A 19959-nucleotide genomic window follows, 5' to 3' on the forward strand; every position below is an offset into this window, starting at 1 on the left:
TTTTGCAAAGTCTAAACTATGTATTATTTGATCCTTTACAGAAATAAAATTTGCTGACCTCAGTTTAGGGATTAGATGCAATTCAGGACTCATATTGTGCTAGAATTTAGAGAAATAATTTGAGGACCTAAATAATGAAGAGAAAATCTGTTTAGAGTAGTGTGCTTAGAACCTTATATATATTTACATATATAATGTAGATATGAAATGTGATAATTTTGTTATCATAATACATGAATCATTTTAATCTTGTTATCTTTTAAAGGCTTAGAGTGAGTCATGGAGGGAGCCTATACTTGACAAAATTTTAACTATTGTGGCCTGGGCAAGAGACTTGAAGCTTTAATCTATGAGATCTTTATGATTTGGTAACTTTAATCACAGCTGATTGGTTCCACAAAACAGGCCTCCACAAAGAAGATCTGAATCAAAGAAGCAAAGATGTCAGCAAAACTATGAGAGTGAATGATTTCACTAAGGGCCGGTGAATCACAGGGGTGGCCTGAGCCAAGTGATAGGTTGGTCACACAGATGAATTTAGCATGCATCTTGCTATATAGCTTGAGCAGCTTTTTTTAGTACATATGTGCTGATCATGAGAGGATCAAAAATAAATGCTTGGTGGGCTGCAGAGTTCCATTTAAGAAGGAGGAGTTGAATCAAAGATGTAACTACGTGAAAAAGAAAAACTTAATTTTAGGTTGGCATTGGAGGATGAAAATGTTGACTGTTTTTCAAATGCAACATAGCTGAGGTTAGCATATACCAGGCAACACAGTAAGGGGCTGCTGCCACTTCCGGGTAGGCAACACTGAATCTGCTGCCCCAAATTTCATTCTGTGTTCAGCACCAAAAAAGAATTTATGAAGGAGCCATTCATAAGTGTGATGGTCCACAGACTCAAAAACACTCCCAATAGATAATTCAAATTGCCTCTACTTGTAGAAATCTTTCCAGAGAGACAGATGAAAGCAGTTCTTCCGCAAGACATCATTCTTTAGCAATGCAGAAACACTCAATAGGACACTGGGCTGAACATTCCTACTCACATCCTCCATTTAATTCAGTACTGGAGTGTCAGAGGAAATAGAAATTATGAGGTTTGGATGGATATAAAAGAAAAATACTCAAAATATAAACTAGTGACTACAGCTGCTATCATTGCAAATTGCTAAACTTTGAAAGGAGGGAGCAATTTCTCCAATGCCATTATCTGAAAAAGCAATAAAATGGACTGGCGGTTTTTCTTCTGATATGATTTTATCATGTAAAATGTAACCGCTTTCTGAGAGATTTCTCCAAAATCATTTTAGGTTTTCGGGTCTGGACAACCAGCACAGACTCTTTTTTTGGCCTTCCTGTGGTTGAAACCACTGAGTCTTTGCCTCAGTCTATGATTACTCCAGGTGTTAGGTTTTGGGGACATGATCTAGGCTGGGATAACAGTTTAAGGACTGAAGAATGGTTTGTTTTCTAAATTTCATGCACACGGGTCACTGCTGTGGAAATCTCTTGTTTCCTATTAATCCATCTCTGTAAAAGTGAGTTTCATGAAAAATGTGGCATTAAATTGATGCAACTTCAGAGGACTGTTCGCAGCCAGAGAGTCTAGGTTGTAGCTCTTCGAAAGAACTTCAACGCCCCTAGGACAGTGAATACATTTCGGTGAGACTGATCAGAATTAAAATCTGAAAAGGGAGAAATCTGTATATAATTCATTTGAACTTTAATTCATAAGGACAAGAAAATCTGTTTTCTTTAATTCCTTTAGATTTTAGAATAATTTGTGCTTAAACTCACTAAGAGCCCTGCCCTTATGGAAATTACACTAAGGTCAGTGGGATGGGGAGATTATAAATAATAAACATAATAACAGAAGTAACTAAAACAGAGAAAGGAGATTAGAAGTGCCATGAAGAATGGGATGGGGAAATGAGAAGATTGAAATTTTTAAATACGTTCATCAAAAGGGTCTTCCTTCCCATCTAGTAACTATCTCCCTAAGAGTAACCATTATTCTGACTTATAATAGCACAAATACATTTTTAATTATAATTAGTGCTTACATGCATATTTAACTCATCATGCCCAGTGGTTATTCTAACTCCATTTGCAGCTACTATTCCAAATGTGGTCTTGTTACTCAAACAAATAAGTACTTGATATGGAGCTACTGAAATAGGTCATTCTTTTTCTCTACCAATAAGCTGAGAATTTCAGAGCAGCATGCTCTCACCAGGTAGGGACAGTAATATACTTTAACTATCTTGATTCAGGTCTACATCGACTCTGGCTCTATTTCTTCGTTCAGTCATGAGGGAAATCATTCATCACTATTCATCAGGGCATTGCTCTGGTTCACTACATGGAAAGCATCATGCTCATAGGACTGAATAGGAAGTAGCAAGAACCTAGATGCTTGTTAAGATACATACATGTCAGAAGATAGAAGATTCATTCCACAAAAATTCATCTCAGTAGCTTAACTTTGAAAAGCCAGCACATCAAGTGATACTCAGTGTTTGTGACTAATTGGGATGCGGTATGGGGCTTCTAACAAACTTCTAGAGGAGAATCACTAGATATTCTTTTAAGATTTTGAAACAAAGCTGTGACCTCTTTGGTAAATAACTACTTTGCTTTTGTGAATCAGATTTGGCTTGCTTTGAATATCTAGTAAATAATACCAAATGACCATTGACATGAATTTTCTGAAAGTAACAGTATTTTATATGGTTTATCATGCTACAGAATTAGACATACCAACAAATTTCCAATACCAAGTAGTAGCACCAATTATATGAGGTTTAAGATGGTCTTAGAAGTACAAATAAATTACATAATAAACCTGTTCACATTCATTTCCTTTGCACTGCCACTTTTCCTGAATATACACCTAATACTCCAAAGAAAAGTTCCTACGGGCATGTGATGGAGAAAGATAATTCATAATATGCATTTGCTTTCCCTGCTTGTCATGTTGCTCCTAGCAACATCACTATTGAATCTTAGCGAATGCTTTATTCACCATTATGGTGCCCCACACAATCTTACTGTTTTAAGGAGATCATTGTACAGGAAAAAAAATAAAAGAGAGATAATGGGCTGATTTTCATAATATTAATTAATTTTACCACGTACCAATTATGGTCTTAGAAAATGCTGGATTAGCCTATTGAAGATATTAAATTTATTGAAAAGCGTTTTGCAAAATTAAAATCTTACCTTCTAGAAGTATAGTATATTCTATGAATTAAGACAAATTAGTACTTACTCTTCTAAAACCATAATAGATGTCTCTGAGAAACAAAAGGAGAAGTGAAAGCGGCACCTTTCGCTATTACACCAAATTACTCACTTGAAAAATATGTGCCCCACACTCTTCTGCATTAGGGGTCTTAATTCCTAAGGGAATGATGCTTCCACCAGAGGAAACGATGGAAATTCCACTAAACTGGGAAGGTAAGATAGCCACTTGTTTGTTTTGGCCTCCTCTAGTATGAACCCAATGTGAAAAACATAGAGATACACTATTGATGGGGTGATTCATCCTGATTATCTAGGGAATATAAGGTGGCTACTACATAAAGTGCATAGAAGTGTATGTCTACAGTGTAAGGGAATCCTCTCAGAACCTTCAAGTACTTTAGATGTAAAATTTAATGAAAGGTATAGCAACCACATGGAAGCAGGATCTTTAAGATTCAAAGACCTCAAGAACGAAGGGATCTATATCAAGTAACAAACCTTGATCCGCCAAAGTGCCGGCCAAGGTCAAAGGGAATCTTGAATAGGTAGCAGAGTAATAACATTATAAATACTAATTAAAATCTATGTCCAGTAGTAGAAACAAAGACTTTATAATATATCTATATTGTCTCCTTGATTTATTATGTATTTATTAACATTAACCAGTTTCCCTTATTTTTTATTATCTCTTCCCATATTTTATACAAGGTGTATTGGTGGTAGTTAAGTTTATTATTTAGTTAATTGCTCAAAATATATCAAGATAAAATTGTGACTGAAATAGAGGAGCAAAGAACAGCTCCCAGAAAACGATATGGTGACTCACAAGAATTCCCCAAAGAAGAGGCGAATAGTTAATTTTTTATTTCTAAAAGGATAGTGGATGCATTATATTATGTAGGAGCAGGTTATTGTTTTTCCCTTATTAACTGATTAGTTAAATTTTTTATTGACCATTACTATATGGCAGATACAGTTCCAGGCACATTTGGTATCACAATTAACAAAATATAATTTCTGCACTCATGGCTCTACATCTTAGTAGGAAGAGAAGACAATAAATACCATATGTAAGGAAAATGTATAGTGTGCTAGAATGGTGCTGGGTGTTATATAGAGTAGTAAAGATGGATTGGGAATTCCAGAGGAGGGAGATTGAGGAGGATGCAATTTAAGTAAGTTGATCAGAAAAGGTCTCCCTGATTTGGTGACATTCAAAGTACCATGTATTGGAGAACATATGGGAAAGAACTATGCAAATACCCAGAGAAGACATTTCAGGAATGTGGGGAGCAGTAAGGCCCTGAAGTGGAATGTGCCTGACATATTAAAGGAACAACTAGGAGGCTAACATGGCTGAAAAAAAAGGGGACGTTGGTGGTTGGAGCAAGGAGCAAGAGATACAAGAAGATTATTTGAAAGAATTAAAAGGAAATCAGATTGCCACTTGTTTGTCACTGATGACTTTGGATCTAAATTGAAGGGAGAGTGATAGGAGTTTTTAAGCAGATGATTTATTACTGTTCAAAGTTAATGGGAAGAATGACACATATTGACATTTCCAGAAAGAGAGACCATCGAGACTCACTTGACATCTTTCGAATCACATTCTTTTGTACTTTTTGTGTATTAAAAGGTTGAAATCTACACTTTCCTACTAAGGTTTTCTCATATCTCTGTTGTTGGATATGATTTAGTTTGTGCCAATCAGATGCATTTGTGCAAAGACTGAATTTAGAACTATATACTCTGTTAGGTAGGGAGGCTGTATCACTGCAGATGTCCACTGTAGATTGAGTATGTGCTGCATTGCTCTAGAGATATCAGCTGTGACAATGACTTTCTGATCCCTTTGTTCTAGTTAAGGCCATATTTTCCATCGGAAAACAGGCCTGGCAGTGGTTTCCTGCTCTCTACATCACAGCTAAGGTAGTGTGTTTGTGAAGACAACTGTCCAGAATAATGGTTTCCCATTAATTTAGCTTCCTACTGTTCTTGAAAAGCAGTTCCCTGGACAGACCTGTTCAGTGATGTGGTTCAAGTAGTTATTCCTGGAAACCCATCCTAGAATCTACTCCTCTACCTCTTAAAAGCACTAATTCCTTTTGGCTTTTTATAGCAAAGGGCTCTCTATTGCTTGAACTGGAACTCTGGATAATAGAGGAAAGTTAAAGATTTCTTTCACTCTTATAGACACTGCTATGAGGTGTGATTTGGATCTGTGCACTTCGAAACCAATCTAAAGACCTTAAAGAAAAAGGAAAATAGAAACTTCTAAGGAGGTGGAGGGGGTCATATTGTATTTGAATACATGTTATAACATGACAGTATGTATAGCATCAAAGCTAGTGGGAAGAGAAAAAAATAATTAATAAATTTGAATTAATAAAAATTGAATTAATTTTAGAGCAAGATAAAAGGAAATTTTGCAAGCATGAATTAATGAGCTTTGAACAAAAAGTGAAAATTTTTGCTATGACACAATGTCATCATGGCTACTCTGGAATCCAGATTTTTATCTGTGATATTCTTTAAATAGAATAAGAGCTTTTTAGAGAATATATGATTCTATATTAGGACAGAAATATCATATAATATTCATCATAAGCCTATAACATCTTATCATTGTCAAAAACAAGAATGCTTTCATAATTGCTTTGGGTACTATGAGAAGGGATAAAAATGCAAGTCTGAGGAAAAGCTGCTAGAACATAAGTAGCGACATATTGAACATCAAAAAAACAAAACAATGATTAAATTGGAACTTATTTTGTCTGTAAGATGTCCATGACGATACTTAAAGAAGACAAATATGCATTGTATTAGAGAAAAGCCTGTCAAGAACTATAAAAGCTCTGACATTTTATCCCTTTGCAAGCTAACAAGTTAGCATGCCACAGTTTCCCAGATGCTGGCAGAAGACACAGACTCCTGGGTCAAAGACAAAAGACGTTATAGCTCATGGCACAGCAGGTAGCATGATTTACATGTTTGCATCAGTTCCCTTTGCACCTCAAGTCCTTTAAGGGCAATGTAGAGGCAGGCCCAGGTAGATGTTGCACAAACAATGTGTTTGTGCACAGCTAAGAAATCCTGAGATTAAAAAATCGTAATCCTTTAAAGGGGCCTCTAGCAAACCCAGAGGGAGACATTATTTTAATTATCTTGATCAGGAAACAAATCTGTCCTCTACCCCAGAAGCAAACATGATCTCTATCTTCCACATCTATCTGTGATACAATCATTACATAAGGTACTTCTGAAGAAAAGCTCACATGAAATATACAAAAATGTGATGGAGAATTATCTCCCAACAAATTCAAACCTGGAAATTCAAGTACATTGGTGAGCGATGTCCCACAAGGTTTTAACATTATTAAATTGCTAAAGGAAGGTGGTACGTTTTGCTTTATTTGGCTGATATAACTCCATTCTCCTTGGGTTTGTTCTGTGAAAGGCCTTGTGTGCAAATTTGCCCTCAAATACCAAAAGAGCTGATAAGCTGAAAAATGAGGCAGACAAGTCCAACTTACCAGTTTAGAGTTGAGTAGGAAACTTACATACAGAAGTGGGTCCTACACATCCACAGGAAAGTCAGATCTCCATATCTTCACCTTCTAGATCACTCTCTTTTATTTTCCCTTAAAAATAGCCCTATATTCTAAGAAAAGAGTGTGAGGATGGTCAGGGGGAGACCACGAGGCCAGATACCGGCAGGCACTGGTGCCAGGGCGAGCTAAGAGACAGATAATAACTTAGGCTTCTTACCCCAGAGGAAAGAGTAATGGAAACTCTGTGCCTAGCCTGAGACCTCTGTATACTTTCCAGAGTCTACCTGGGAAAAGAGGAAAGGGTCAAAGGTCTGGGCACATTGACTCAGAAGTTAAACTGGCAGATTAGCTTGAAGATGGAGTAAGCTTTTCGAGGTAGTTCAGTATTTTTGTTCAAGTTCACTTGATATGTAAGTTATGTTCTATCTGCTGCATTGTTATTGTGAGAATATGGTATTTTAGCTTAAAGGAGGATTACAAATAGACCTCAGAAAAGTCTGAATTCTGAACTGCTGAAGAATATTATGCCTGGACACTGACCCGGGCTTCACCCAAACAGTAACAATTTGAGAAGGTTGTGGATTTATACCTCACCAGAAAACTGTAACTGTTAGCAGGCAGACATGATTTTGGAGTCTTGGGGAAGTTGGTGGCGTTGGATGAAACATTTGGCGTGGGAGCAGGTAGGAGAATATGAAGCACCATGAGCAGCAAAGTGAGCTCTTACACATGGAGGAATCATTGCTGTCACTCTACAGCGGCGTTAACATTTGAAGCTCCATTACCCTGTGAGTACCCGGGGCCTAGGGAGTCAGCACTTCCTTATGAGAACACTTCCTTTTGTTTTCAGCTTTATTTAATCATCACCATAATTTCCATATCCTTTGCTATCAATGTGACTTTATATGCCCTGATTGTATCTGTAATGTCTTGTCATTATTCATAGGATAATCCCATTGTGTTATGCTACACTCTCTAAATTTTAAAGTATTTATAGTTTTATGCATATTTCTTGCTATTTTATACCTGCATTCCATTTCAAAATAAGAGAATATTAATGTAGTGATATTGTAATAAATCGCCTCCTTTTTTCTATCTTATCTCCATTTTTCCTGTTAAGGCAAATACAATAAATTTTCTGTTTACAAATGATAACATTGCTACTCTTTGTTCTCAAGTGAAATTCTTGATTGCATTTGGGATCAAACAGACACCTATAGGGTTAGGATAAAAGTATAATTGAGAACTAGCAGAAAAAGGAACTTAATTCCAACATAATATCCTCTCCCTAAAATAAGGCGTTAAGTTTAATTTTACAAAAGACTTAATTCTAACCTCATACACAAAACATGTCTTGCATTCCTAATATACTTTTGCAGACACAAAGAATAGTTTCTAAAAAACGTATGCAAACATTCTTATACAAATGTGCAAAATAATTTGGTTTCTCATTTGTTGCACTTGTTGAATGTAAAATGAAGAGATTTGTATAATGGTATCCAATATGAATGACAAGGGCTATCGAGAGGCAGTAGAGCTTTATGGTTAAATGCATAATATATGGAAATGGAATTTCTGTGGTAGATTTATGGTTCCACTGATTGTAAAATGTGGGACTGTGAACAAGTTACTTAATTTTTTTGTACCACAATTTCCTTGTCTGAAAAATGAGTATAATTTTTAAAAAATATGTACTCATTGGTTGCTACAAGGATTTTATAAATAAATCTTTGTCAGATAATCAGAACAGTACTAGGAATATGTATTTGCATAGAATATTTCTGTATGTTCACATAAAAAAATTGGTAATAGTTATTGACTCTGGGAGATAGGAATGAGAGTCTGGATATCTATTTCCAGAAAAAGATGTGATTTTCAAAGTATGCCCTTATACTGTTTACATCTCCTATTACATTTTTCTATCAATGAAATAAATTAATTTGAAAGGACTCAAGATAAATGAGAGTACAATCATTAGAATTTCACAGCAATGAATAACATTTGCTAGTATAATAATAGAAAAGTAGATGGCAGATATTTATGGTTTCATTTGGACATTTGATCATATTGTTTTACTACTGAAAATTGAGAGACTTGTTTATCTCAGAAGGAAGGTCCTATCCTTTAATATTCTACACAATTCTCATAAGATATTCTTCTTTTTAAATAGTTTAAATATTTTTAGATGATACATATTTAAGATTTTCCCCATATGCAATTACATATTGAATTGTCAATTTGATCCCTTTTGGAGAGCCTACTACTTTGGACAATAAGAATTGATTTACAACAGTATCTCTACAACCTAAATACTAAAGATGAGCTCAGGGGAAAAAAAGTTTTGCACATGCAAATAAAGACAATATAGTACCAAGCAGCTGTGTCTATGACATTATGAGAATGTTTCAGAGGGCCTCTAGTCTACTAGCATATGGAATCCTTGTGTCTCCAAGAGGGTAGAAAGTCAGGTTTGTAGTAGCTTAAGTTTGGGAACGAAATAGAGTAGATCTAGTTCTCAGGAATGGCATTACCCACACAGAAATTTGAATCATGGGAGATAAAATTTGTGAATAATTTGCACAGAATTTTTGTAAGGTATTTGAGAATGGGTCATTGCATTTATAAATTTTGAAAAGTAGGGAGAGCAGAGTTGGAAGAAATGAGAAACACAGCAAGCTGGAGAGGCACCATACCATGGGCCTTCACCCAATAAGATGGTTGTCAGTCTCAGGAAAAGGAGTGAAACACAGAATTGGTGTAGTGGAAAGCTGAAAGCAAGGATATTCTCATTCTTGCCTAGAGGTTTATTAGCTTGCTATCCTTGTGATTTAAGCCATCCATTGAATTACCAATATCTCTCTTTGACATCACAAAAGCTTTAGAACCTCCTGTTCTTACTTAATGTATACACTTTCCAGACTTCTTATAAAGAAGCAAACTCAAAGTATGTTAGACTTTATCAGTGAGTCTAGTTGAGAGAACTAAAAAGAAGTAGAAAAATCAAATCAACACACACACGTACATTAATGTACATCATGATATGCTCTGGAAATAGTAAAATTCATTAATTATACAGAATATATGGAAGATCAGCAAATTCTTGTGGAAACATGAAAAAATGAAATATAGGTCTATATAATTATAAGAAGGAAATCTTATTTTCTTTTCAAAAGGTCAGAAAGTGAGGAGACAAAAAATATCAAATGAGGAGAACTAAGGAAAAGGGTAAAAAACAAAATTTAAAGAGCAAAAATTGATATTCTTCACTATAAGCTCAATTAATTAAGTTGTAGACTAAAAAGTAAAGGTGAAAAGATTGAGACAAAAATAGCAAAATCAAAGAACAAAAGAATAATTTTGTAGATAGGTTTAAGATTATGAAAATAGACAGCAGATCAAGAAAGACTCTATAATTTCCACATAGACAGGATCTTTAATGATTGCCTAGGACAATGTCTGGGTACAATTAAAATGTAGCAAAATATAAAACTATAAAAATAATGACATGAAAACAACAAAAATGAAACAATAATAATTACCAGTTAACACTGATACTTTAGAAAAGGGAAAGAGAGGACATAAAAAAAAATTAGCGTGATTGCAAGATTTTGTTCAAGACTGTTTTTATAGAAGTAGACAAAATTAGCCCAAATCACGAGAAACCAACATATTGCAATATATAATAGACCAAAAAGAAATGATTTCCATGGGAACTTAAGGGAAATGGATCAAAGGAAGGAGTGGGGAAATATTTATGTATAGATCATCAAAATGTTTCTGCTTCAGTAAGTTTTGATATTCTTTTTAAGATCATGGTATGCTAGTTATGGTAATGGAATATTGGAAGATTTTATTTAATGAATTAATCATCTATATAATAGCACATACTAATTTCTTTGATAGGCAAAGTAACATAATGGAATAAGCATGGATCTTCTGTTTTGACATGCCTGGCTTAAACTCCCACTTCAGTTGTATTTTAAGAACATTATGTGACTTAGGGTTATTTAAACTTTTTTAATATTATACTTTTTTCCATCTGAATAAAGACAAAAATAATAATCTTTCAGATTATGAGTAGAGATAAAATATATAAAATGATTTGCACAGAATCTCTGCAAGGTATTCAATAATTTGTTCTTCTTTTCTCTGTTCCAAATTGCACATTTTCCTCTACTTTCTCAAATTGGGATGTAGTTTAGAAATGTCAAATGAAACTTGCTGGCCACCAGGGCAAGGAGTAAGTCTTCATTGCCTTTCCCATGAGAACTCAGCTTTTTACAGAGATTTCTTTGATTGTCACCTCAGTAGACACATTGATAACTCCACAGGCAATTGAATTGTAAGTTAATTCTGGATTCCTAAATCTTGCTTAAAATGTCTTTGAAAAGACTGCATTGTGATGCAGCACTGAGATGTAAAGTTACATTGTGTATGGAAGATTACTTGTCACAAGCCAAGTAATTTAAAGACAGAAGAAATTGCCAAGTCTCTCAGAATAGAACGCTGAATTTTTCAAAGCTAGGAAAGGTTGAAATGATGATTAGGATGTCATAAAAAACTATATTACTCAAGTGCCTATCAACAATCTGTCAAAAACTTCCAGGTAACTAACAAGAAAAGTATTTAAGTTCCATAGATACATACTTCAATTGAAGATTTAAAAAATTGAGATAACCTAATAGGAGTTACAGGGGAAAAAAACCCTGATTCAATATGCCCTATTGTTAAGCCAAAACAAAACAAAACAAAAAAACATAAAGAACTAAAGAACGGGAGCTACAATAACTATGAAAATCTGTTTAGTCTCCATGAGGCTTTTCTTATATGTTTATTTTGAATTTATTTAAAAATTAGTTTTATAATAGTTACTAAAAGCCAGGCCATTCTAAATATTAACTCTTTTAATTACAAACTAAATTAATCACAAATTAACTCATTTAATCACAAATATTAACTCATTTAATTCTTCTAACAAATCTATGAGTTAAGAACTCATAGTACATCCATTTTACAAATGAGGAAGTTGAAGGATAGAAAAGTTAAATGAAAGGTCACAGAAAAAATAAGTGGGAGAGCCAGGATTCACATCTCCAGGGTCTATCTATGTTCTTAATCACTAAACCTCTGTCTTTGAGACTTTGTGCATAGAGAAACTTTAGTCTCAGTCTAGCTTAACAGGCTCTGTTCTTAGCAATTTTTTAAAAATGTATAAATAGGTTTAAATCTTACAAGAAGCTCAGGAGGTAGATAAAATTTCCCAGAGCCCCAGAGAGGTGAAGTTAAGTGTCTAACAACTAAGCTGAGATTTGTACTTAGCTTCTTTTAATCATTAAGCACGTGCCTCTGTATTGTAAAGCCATTTCAAGAAGAACTTAAGTAATCAGGATGCAATATAACTCTAGTTATCCAGTTACTTCTATCTTCTTTTATCTAGTTACCCATTCCTAGCTATTTTATTCATCGGGCACTATATAAAAAATTCTTTAAATATGGTGTTAGGGTACAGAAGCAGATACGAAAATTTTGGCCTGAAGCTAGCTCTGACACGCTGCCCTGTTGGAGCCTCTCAGATACAATCTACTCCTTTCTAATCTGCTTTGCTGGCTTTGCTTATAGCATTGGTCAGAATATACTAGGCTATTCTGTAATGATGATTAAAACCTCCAAACTTCAGTGGCTGAACACAACGATTTATTTCTTGCTTATATCACAGTTCAGAGAAGGCTGGGCTTTACCTTTAGACCAAATATTCCTGGCAGTGTCCTGGCAGTGTCCTTTGCCTGGAAGCCATTTTAAAATTTTATCATTGTTTGCCTCCTGGAAAGCTGGGGCATTTCATAAGCAAGTCCTTATTTCTTTGTGTTTAATATCCCTCCTTTTATCGTATGTCTCTTCTTTTACATCTTACTGTAAGAAGCAAGAAGAAACCAGGTGACACTTGCAGCACTCTTCCTGGAAGTCTACTTTGCTAGATGACCCCATTCATTTGGGTATTGGTCAGTGGTACAGTTATCTAACGACTTGGCTAGGGTTAGAGAATACACTTTATTCCAGTCAGGGCCACTCACATGGCTGGCAAGTCATGCTAACTGCCAGCAAGAGATATTAGTTTATTGCCACATGGTCTTCTTTGTAAAATGACGGTCTTCACAAAATGGAAGCTGACAGTGGACTCCTCATATTTAGTCGTATATAAACCCTAAGTGATACATTGGAATAATATGGTTATGCTCATTTATTTATCAACGCTAGACAACCCCTATTAATTCCCTGCTATGAAAAGGAAAATTTATCTCACCTACATGATCTCCCTTTCTCTCTCTTGAATTTTCGTTAGATTATAGTTTGGATTCTTTTGGCTACCTTTGTACTTTTAAATAACAAATGTACACCTATTTTAGTTTAATCAACATTTCCCAACATCTTGCCTCAACTCTATAAAAAATGAGAATTATCAGATTTATGCGTCATGACATCTTTCTCTGTTTTTACTTTCTACCTTCTATCAGCTATACTTTTACTTTCATGTTGCAAAGGTTGCAATGTTTATGTTCTGTTCTGCAACCCAAACCAAGGGTTAGTGCATTGTCCACAGGTTGACTTTAGATGTGAAAAGCTGATCAAAAGAATTTACTTCATCATGACATCAAATATGGCTTATAGCCACACCAAGAATTATACAGTCTTTATTCAATATTTACCAAGTGCCTATTAAGTGTCAGGCACTGTTTTAGTCACCAGAGACATAACAGTAAACGGAATAGGGAAAAATCTATAACTTTACAGTGCTTGTGTTTTCTTGAATTTTCTACTCTATTACTGCCACTTTCTTACTTGAAGAAGAATGTTTCTAACAAAAAGGTCTGTCTTCTTTTTAATTATATCCCACAATTGGTTAAAATCATGCCACATTTATTTGTTTATTGTTTATTTATGATGGAAATGATGAGTAATTCTAATTTAGCACTTAATATGTGACAAGCATTTTGCTAAATATTTCACATATATTATGTCATTTTAATTACAATATCTCTACAAGATAGGTATTGATATTATCATTATTTTATAGATAAGGAAAAGGAGATATAAAAAGGTTAAAAATACCACAGAAGGAATGATGACTCTATGGTCACTGAAAAGAATCACACTCGAAATATGAAAGAAAAATTGTTAAAAGATATAGGAAAATATTTTCAGAAATTGAACTTTTTTTCAAGTTTTAAAATAAATCAGTAAAAATAATTACAGAAAATAAAAGAGCTAAATGATAAGGTTTATTTTAAATCTATAAAAAAGAAACTTTTATGTTTTATAGAGAATATAACCCTTTCCAAGTGGCAATGAAATAATTATAAGTTTTATATAGTTTTAATAGTGATTTAAAATTGTAGAACACACAAAAATTTATAAATTCTAAAAATTTAGGACCAATTGAGACTATTTCGACTGATCCTTTTCCTTTCACGCCTCTTTTCCTGCTGCTTCCTTCCTGAAATCCTTAAGTGATGACCGTACTCTAACATCCATGTTGGAACATGGGGAAACAATGATGATGAAAATCATGCCCTTGAGATGGTTGAATAGAACAATAACGCTAATGACCAAGAAACAGCAATTTTAGTCCTGGACTTTGTTTCAGGACTTCTTTTAAATGAGAGAAAAATAATCCCACATGTATTTAGCCAGTATTATTGCTGGATTCTGTTATTTCTATTACATGCAGCTAACCCTCATTCTCACTGATAAATAATGTTGCTGTCATTTTGATTCTGTTTCCAAGCTCTAACTAAAATGGTCTAAGGTGATATGGTCTGTAGATGATACTGTTTATTAAATAAGATCTTGATATGGGAAACACAGGCTATCCTATCTGCTTAACCACTGTTTTGGGTAGATTTATGAGGCAGATCACTTAGTTCCAATCCTTCATTTTTACCATTACAGTAGCTCCCCCTTATTTATGGAGGATATGTTCCAAAACTCCCAGTGGATGCCTGAAACTGTAGAGAGTACTGAACCCTATATGTCCTATGTTTTTTCCTATACATACAGACCTATGATAAAGTTTAATTTTAAAATTAGGCACAGTAAAAGATTAACAATAATAATTAAATAGAACTATTATAATTGTATACTGTAATAAAACTTATGTTAATGTTTTCTCCCCCTTCCCAAAATATCTAATTGTACTTTACTTATCCTTCTTCTTGTGATGATGTGAGATAATAAAATGCCAAACCTATTTCTGAATCTGTGTAACCATCCCTAACTTGCAGTAAATGGCTTGGTGTCACTCGTTTCAGGGGATCCCTTGCTGAAGTCTTTGCATGGCTGTGCTTCCTGGTGCAACATGTTGCCTTCGACTGGAACACATTTTCTGTTCATGTCTTCCACCCACAAATTAATGCCTTTTCTATCTGTTTAACTAAGCATTTATCATGCACTGTGGCTGTAACTTTTGCCGTTTGATGCGAGACAGCAAAACTAGCATAAATTTCTTTTCTCTTCTTCACAATTTCATGGCTAGAAGGAAGATTCACTTTTACCGTGGAACTTAGCAACCTCAGCATACAAATTTTGCATTTCCTTATTAATTCGAGAACTTTAATCTTTTCATGTAAAAGAAGCACTACAGCTTCTTATACATATTCAAATTGCCAGCATCACTACTCTTGCGATTTGGGGCCATTATTAAGTAAAATAAGGGTTGCCTGAACACAAGTCCTGTGATATCACCACGGGTGATCTGATAAGCAAGATGACTGCTAAGTGACCAGGGGCTAGGAGCGGCTACAGCATGGAGACGCTGGTCAATGGGATGACTCATATTCTGGGTGGGGCACAGCATTACCTCACAAAAATTCGTCATAGTACTCAGAATGCCGCACAAAATTTTAAAACTTTTGAATTGTTTATATCTGGAATTTTTCACTTAACCATTTTGGTCTGTGGTTGACTGTGGGTAACTGAAACTGCAGAAATCAAAACCTCAGATAAGATGAGACTACTGTAGTTACAATCTCTACCTACAGCAGCTAAAACAATTCAACTTAACTTAAGCATTACCACATCTTCCTAGTGACTTCTTTGAAGTTTTCTGTGTGACTTGAAGTAATCTGATGTTCAACGTGTTTCATAATGCAACTACAATTAATTTTAACTAGATTTCTGTCAGAACTTATATTCAGTAGAAAAATATTTTTGAGAGGTAAATGGAAAAGAAATATATACTTATTCAGAACTCATTTTGGGGAGGGACATATGTTGCCATCTGACTTAACAACAGATATTTTGTTAATCATTAAAATAGTCTCAGTATTTATGAGAATTTAAATGTTCTATTCTATCCACTCAGTGCTCTTGTTTCTTACTTTAATAAAAATTTATTACATAGATTACTCATTCATGCTAAAAAATATACATTTTACATAATCTTTTCCCACTTAACAAATTCAAACACAGATTTGAATGAGAATGATGAGAAATGAATAGAACTTTTTGCTGTGATTTTTTTTGACAGTGTTGCAATTAAGCTTTCAAAAACTAAGAGAGAAAGAATACATATATACACTTGATTGAAGAACGGCAGCTCAAGCAGAGCACATTATGTATGAAAAATTCAAGGAAGCATTTAGAGTATCTGACATAATAGTTAGGTGATGGGCAGTGAGATATTAGTCATTAGAAATAGTTGTAATATAGAGTTTACTCACTTCACATAATCTGCAGTCTTAGATCTTTATATCTGAATAGAATGAAAATATAAACATATCTCAAAATTAGTACTGTAACCAATGCTGCTTTAGAGAGAGTGAAGATTTAAGTGTTTGAGTGATATCCCTTTTAAGTCTCATGCACCTTGAGGTGTGTAGATAGGCACCAGGAGACTGAATCTCAGTTGACACTTCCAGGTGTAAAGCAGATATCTTTATTGGCAGGTTAATGGTTTTTCATGCTTCCATATTAGTATCTTTACTCAGAGACCAATAAAAGTTATACATTTTTTAAATGAAGATGTTAACAGTTTTTATTATTTGAAAAGGATGTTATGTCTATATAGCTCATGTCCTGCAAATGCTCCTTTAAATCATATTTTCTCAATAAATATATAATTTCTATGGAATGCTTGGAGGATAAAATTGATCCTACAGAAAAATGAGAATAAAATCAATCTATCAAAAAAGTCTGCCTTCAGAAAAACTTAGTTTTTTTAAGGTTTTGTATTTTTCTGCATGACATGCCATTGCTCACCTTGTTTTGTCAGCTTCTGATTGACTCAATTTGAATAAATATGTGCAATGCCTTATTTTAGAAATGTGTCAGCAAAGTAATTAAAAGATGTAGTTTCTCTTGTTTCATAAAAGATAATCTTAAAATTTAAAGGTCATGAGTTTGAAATATTTAAAAACTTTTTAAAGGCAATTTTGCCATGGGAGACTTTGGAAAAGGGGTCTGTGATGGTTAATTTCATGGTTAACTTGGCTGGACTACAGGGTGACCAGGTACCTGTTCAAACATTCTGGATGTTTCTTTGAAGGTACTTTTGGATGAAATTAATGTATAAATTGATAGACTGAGTAAGTCAGATTGAACCACCTCCCTAATGTGGGTAGGCTTCATCCAGTCAGTTGAAGGCCAAAATAAAAAAAAAAAAGGCTAAGCATCTCCATAGTAAGATTCTTTCCTTCCTGATGGCATTCAAACTGATGGACATCAGGATTTTTCCTGCCTTCAGACTTGAACTAAAACATTGGCTCGTGTAGGGTCTCTGGCCTAGTGGCTTTTGCATTGGAATTACACCATCCACTCTCATGGGTCTCCAGCTTGCCAGCTCACACTGTAGTTCTTGGGACTTGGTAGCCTCCATAACTGAGTGAACCAATTCCTTATAGCAATTCTCTTTATATATCATCTTATTGGTTCTGTTTCTCTGGAGAACCCTGACTAAAGCAGGCACTTCATCCTTTTTCATGTTTGGTTTCAGAATTTTTCTTGATCACAGGTGATCTGCATATATGTGAACTAAAGCAGCCATCATGCATCCTTACTACCTTTAGTCAGCTTGGCCAAAAGTGCATAGTTGCAACTCCATTAGATGTGATCTCGCCCCTCATTGCATCAGCTTCTAGTCTAATTAGCCTTGAAAAGTTGCATATACTATCTTTGACTTTCTGCATCTGGTCCTGCACACACTCTGAAACCTAAGCAAGGTGGTGTTTTCTGTCCTGCAGATAAGGAGATTGAAAACCTGAATGTTCTGTGGCACCATGAGGGTCAAACCTCCTTTGTATTTGGCTCTTCTTGTTCTCTGGCCAAATGTCTTATTTCCAGCACTCATGGTTAACCTAGAAACAAGTTTGGAGGCCATCAGGTGATAGGGAGATCTTTTCTGCACTCAACACAATTTTTGAACCAGCTTTCTATATCCTTTCACTCATTATCTAGGGAGTGAGCCATGTTTTTAAGCTCTAGTAACTTGGATTTGGTTAACCCTTAGAGAGGTCTTTTTTTTTCTGTATCAGCTGGGAATGAGAAACAATAAAGGCATTTATTTCAAAGAAGGTTTTACTAATTAAAATTAAACTCCTTAGTATATCAGGATATTATTATTATCAGATAATACATTCCAACTCATATTGATTTTCTTGAAATTCAAAAGAATTTATCTATGTTACCCATTTTGGTATTATATGTTTTCATATTATTTATCCAACTGTCTTAAACTATTTTGATGAAAAGAATCATAAGAAATTCTTCTTTGGATTCTAATACAGCAGAGATGATGACAAAATATAACATGTTTAATACAGTATTGCTGGATTCAATTACAGGTTTGTTTGGTTTTTTTTTGTAATTGCCTTATCTTGGCAGACCTTTTATGAACAAAAAAATTATCAGAGAAATTTAGAAGGAGTTTTAAATAGAGCTAATCTCTGCCTAGATTATGACCTTATATTGCTATAAAATACTTAGAAAAGATTTTCTATGATCAAACTAAATGGAGAATAAAATGATCACTACCTGCTAAGAAAGGTGAATCCTGTTAAGTAAAGGACCATGCTATGCTGACCATCCTGACGGGTTTGGATATGAGAAGGTGGTCCTGAGGCTAGTTTACGAGTGGGCTGGAGAGACCAGAATTATTCTGTAAAATAAAGAATGAGAAACAGTACAAATTCCCAAGGCAATCAAAAAGAGAGGGAAGGAAGGGGATGATTTGAGATAAAGAAGAGAAAAAATAAGATAAGACTGGAGCATTCCATGGAGTGTGAGTTATCAGCGAAAAATATCTGCTCTAGGTAATTGGTGAATTAAAGATATTTTGAATAGAGATTTCAACTATTAAATCTGAGGTTCCATTAATGCTCTAATATATAGCCTTCTTCCATTCCCTCAATCAAAAAAAAAGATCTTGAGAAAAATATACACACTGATACCTTAAGTAAGTGTGGAAATTGAGGCATAGGCTGAGTTTCATTACTTGGCAGAAATCACGTAGAAATAGCATTGTTCACATGGGCAGTGAAATCATTTGTAACCTTAACTGATTAAATGGAAGAAGAACTTAGAAAAAGATGTAAACTTTGGGATATAAGCCCTCCAAGAAAAACTGCAGAAATTGTGGAAAGAGTTCTGGGCTTCCACATGTTGTGAATTGGGGCTTCGAAACAACTTTATTTAGATCCCAAGAAGCAAGGACCCTAATTTCTGGGTTATATACATTTAAAAAGTTATGGACCCTGAGTCCCTTATCTCTCTCTCAATCTCTCTTGTTTTTTTTTTTTGTTTTGTTTTGTTTTTTTTGCTGACGTTTGAGCTCTTACTATTCTATCTCAACGGCTACTGTCATTTCTACAGCAAAGAACAAAAGCACTGCTAAAGTGATACATTTGCCTAAAATAAAATATATAAAAATATTTTCCATGTCATATGGGAGAAATAGAGCCTATACCTACCATCTTTCATTTATTTTTTTCAATAATAATTAATGTAGTGAAGGCAATGAAGTTTTAGACATTGTCTTGTACCCATGTGACAACAACAGAAATATTAGTTAAAATCCATTGAAAAGTCTTTGTCTTAAGCTAATAGATTTATCACTACCTTATATTATCCCTTGAATTATCTGCAGACTAATAATATTGATTGGGTTCAA

This window comes from Pteropus vampyrus, unplaced genomic scaffold (genome assembly GCF_000151845.1).
Source record: "Pteropus vampyrus isolate Shadow unplaced genomic scaffold, Pvam_2.0 Scaffold82, whole genome shotgun sequence".
In the NCBI taxonomy this organism is placed as follows: domain Eukaryota; kingdom Metazoa; phylum Chordata; class Mammalia; order Chiroptera; family Pteropodidae; genus Pteropus; species Pteropus vampyrus.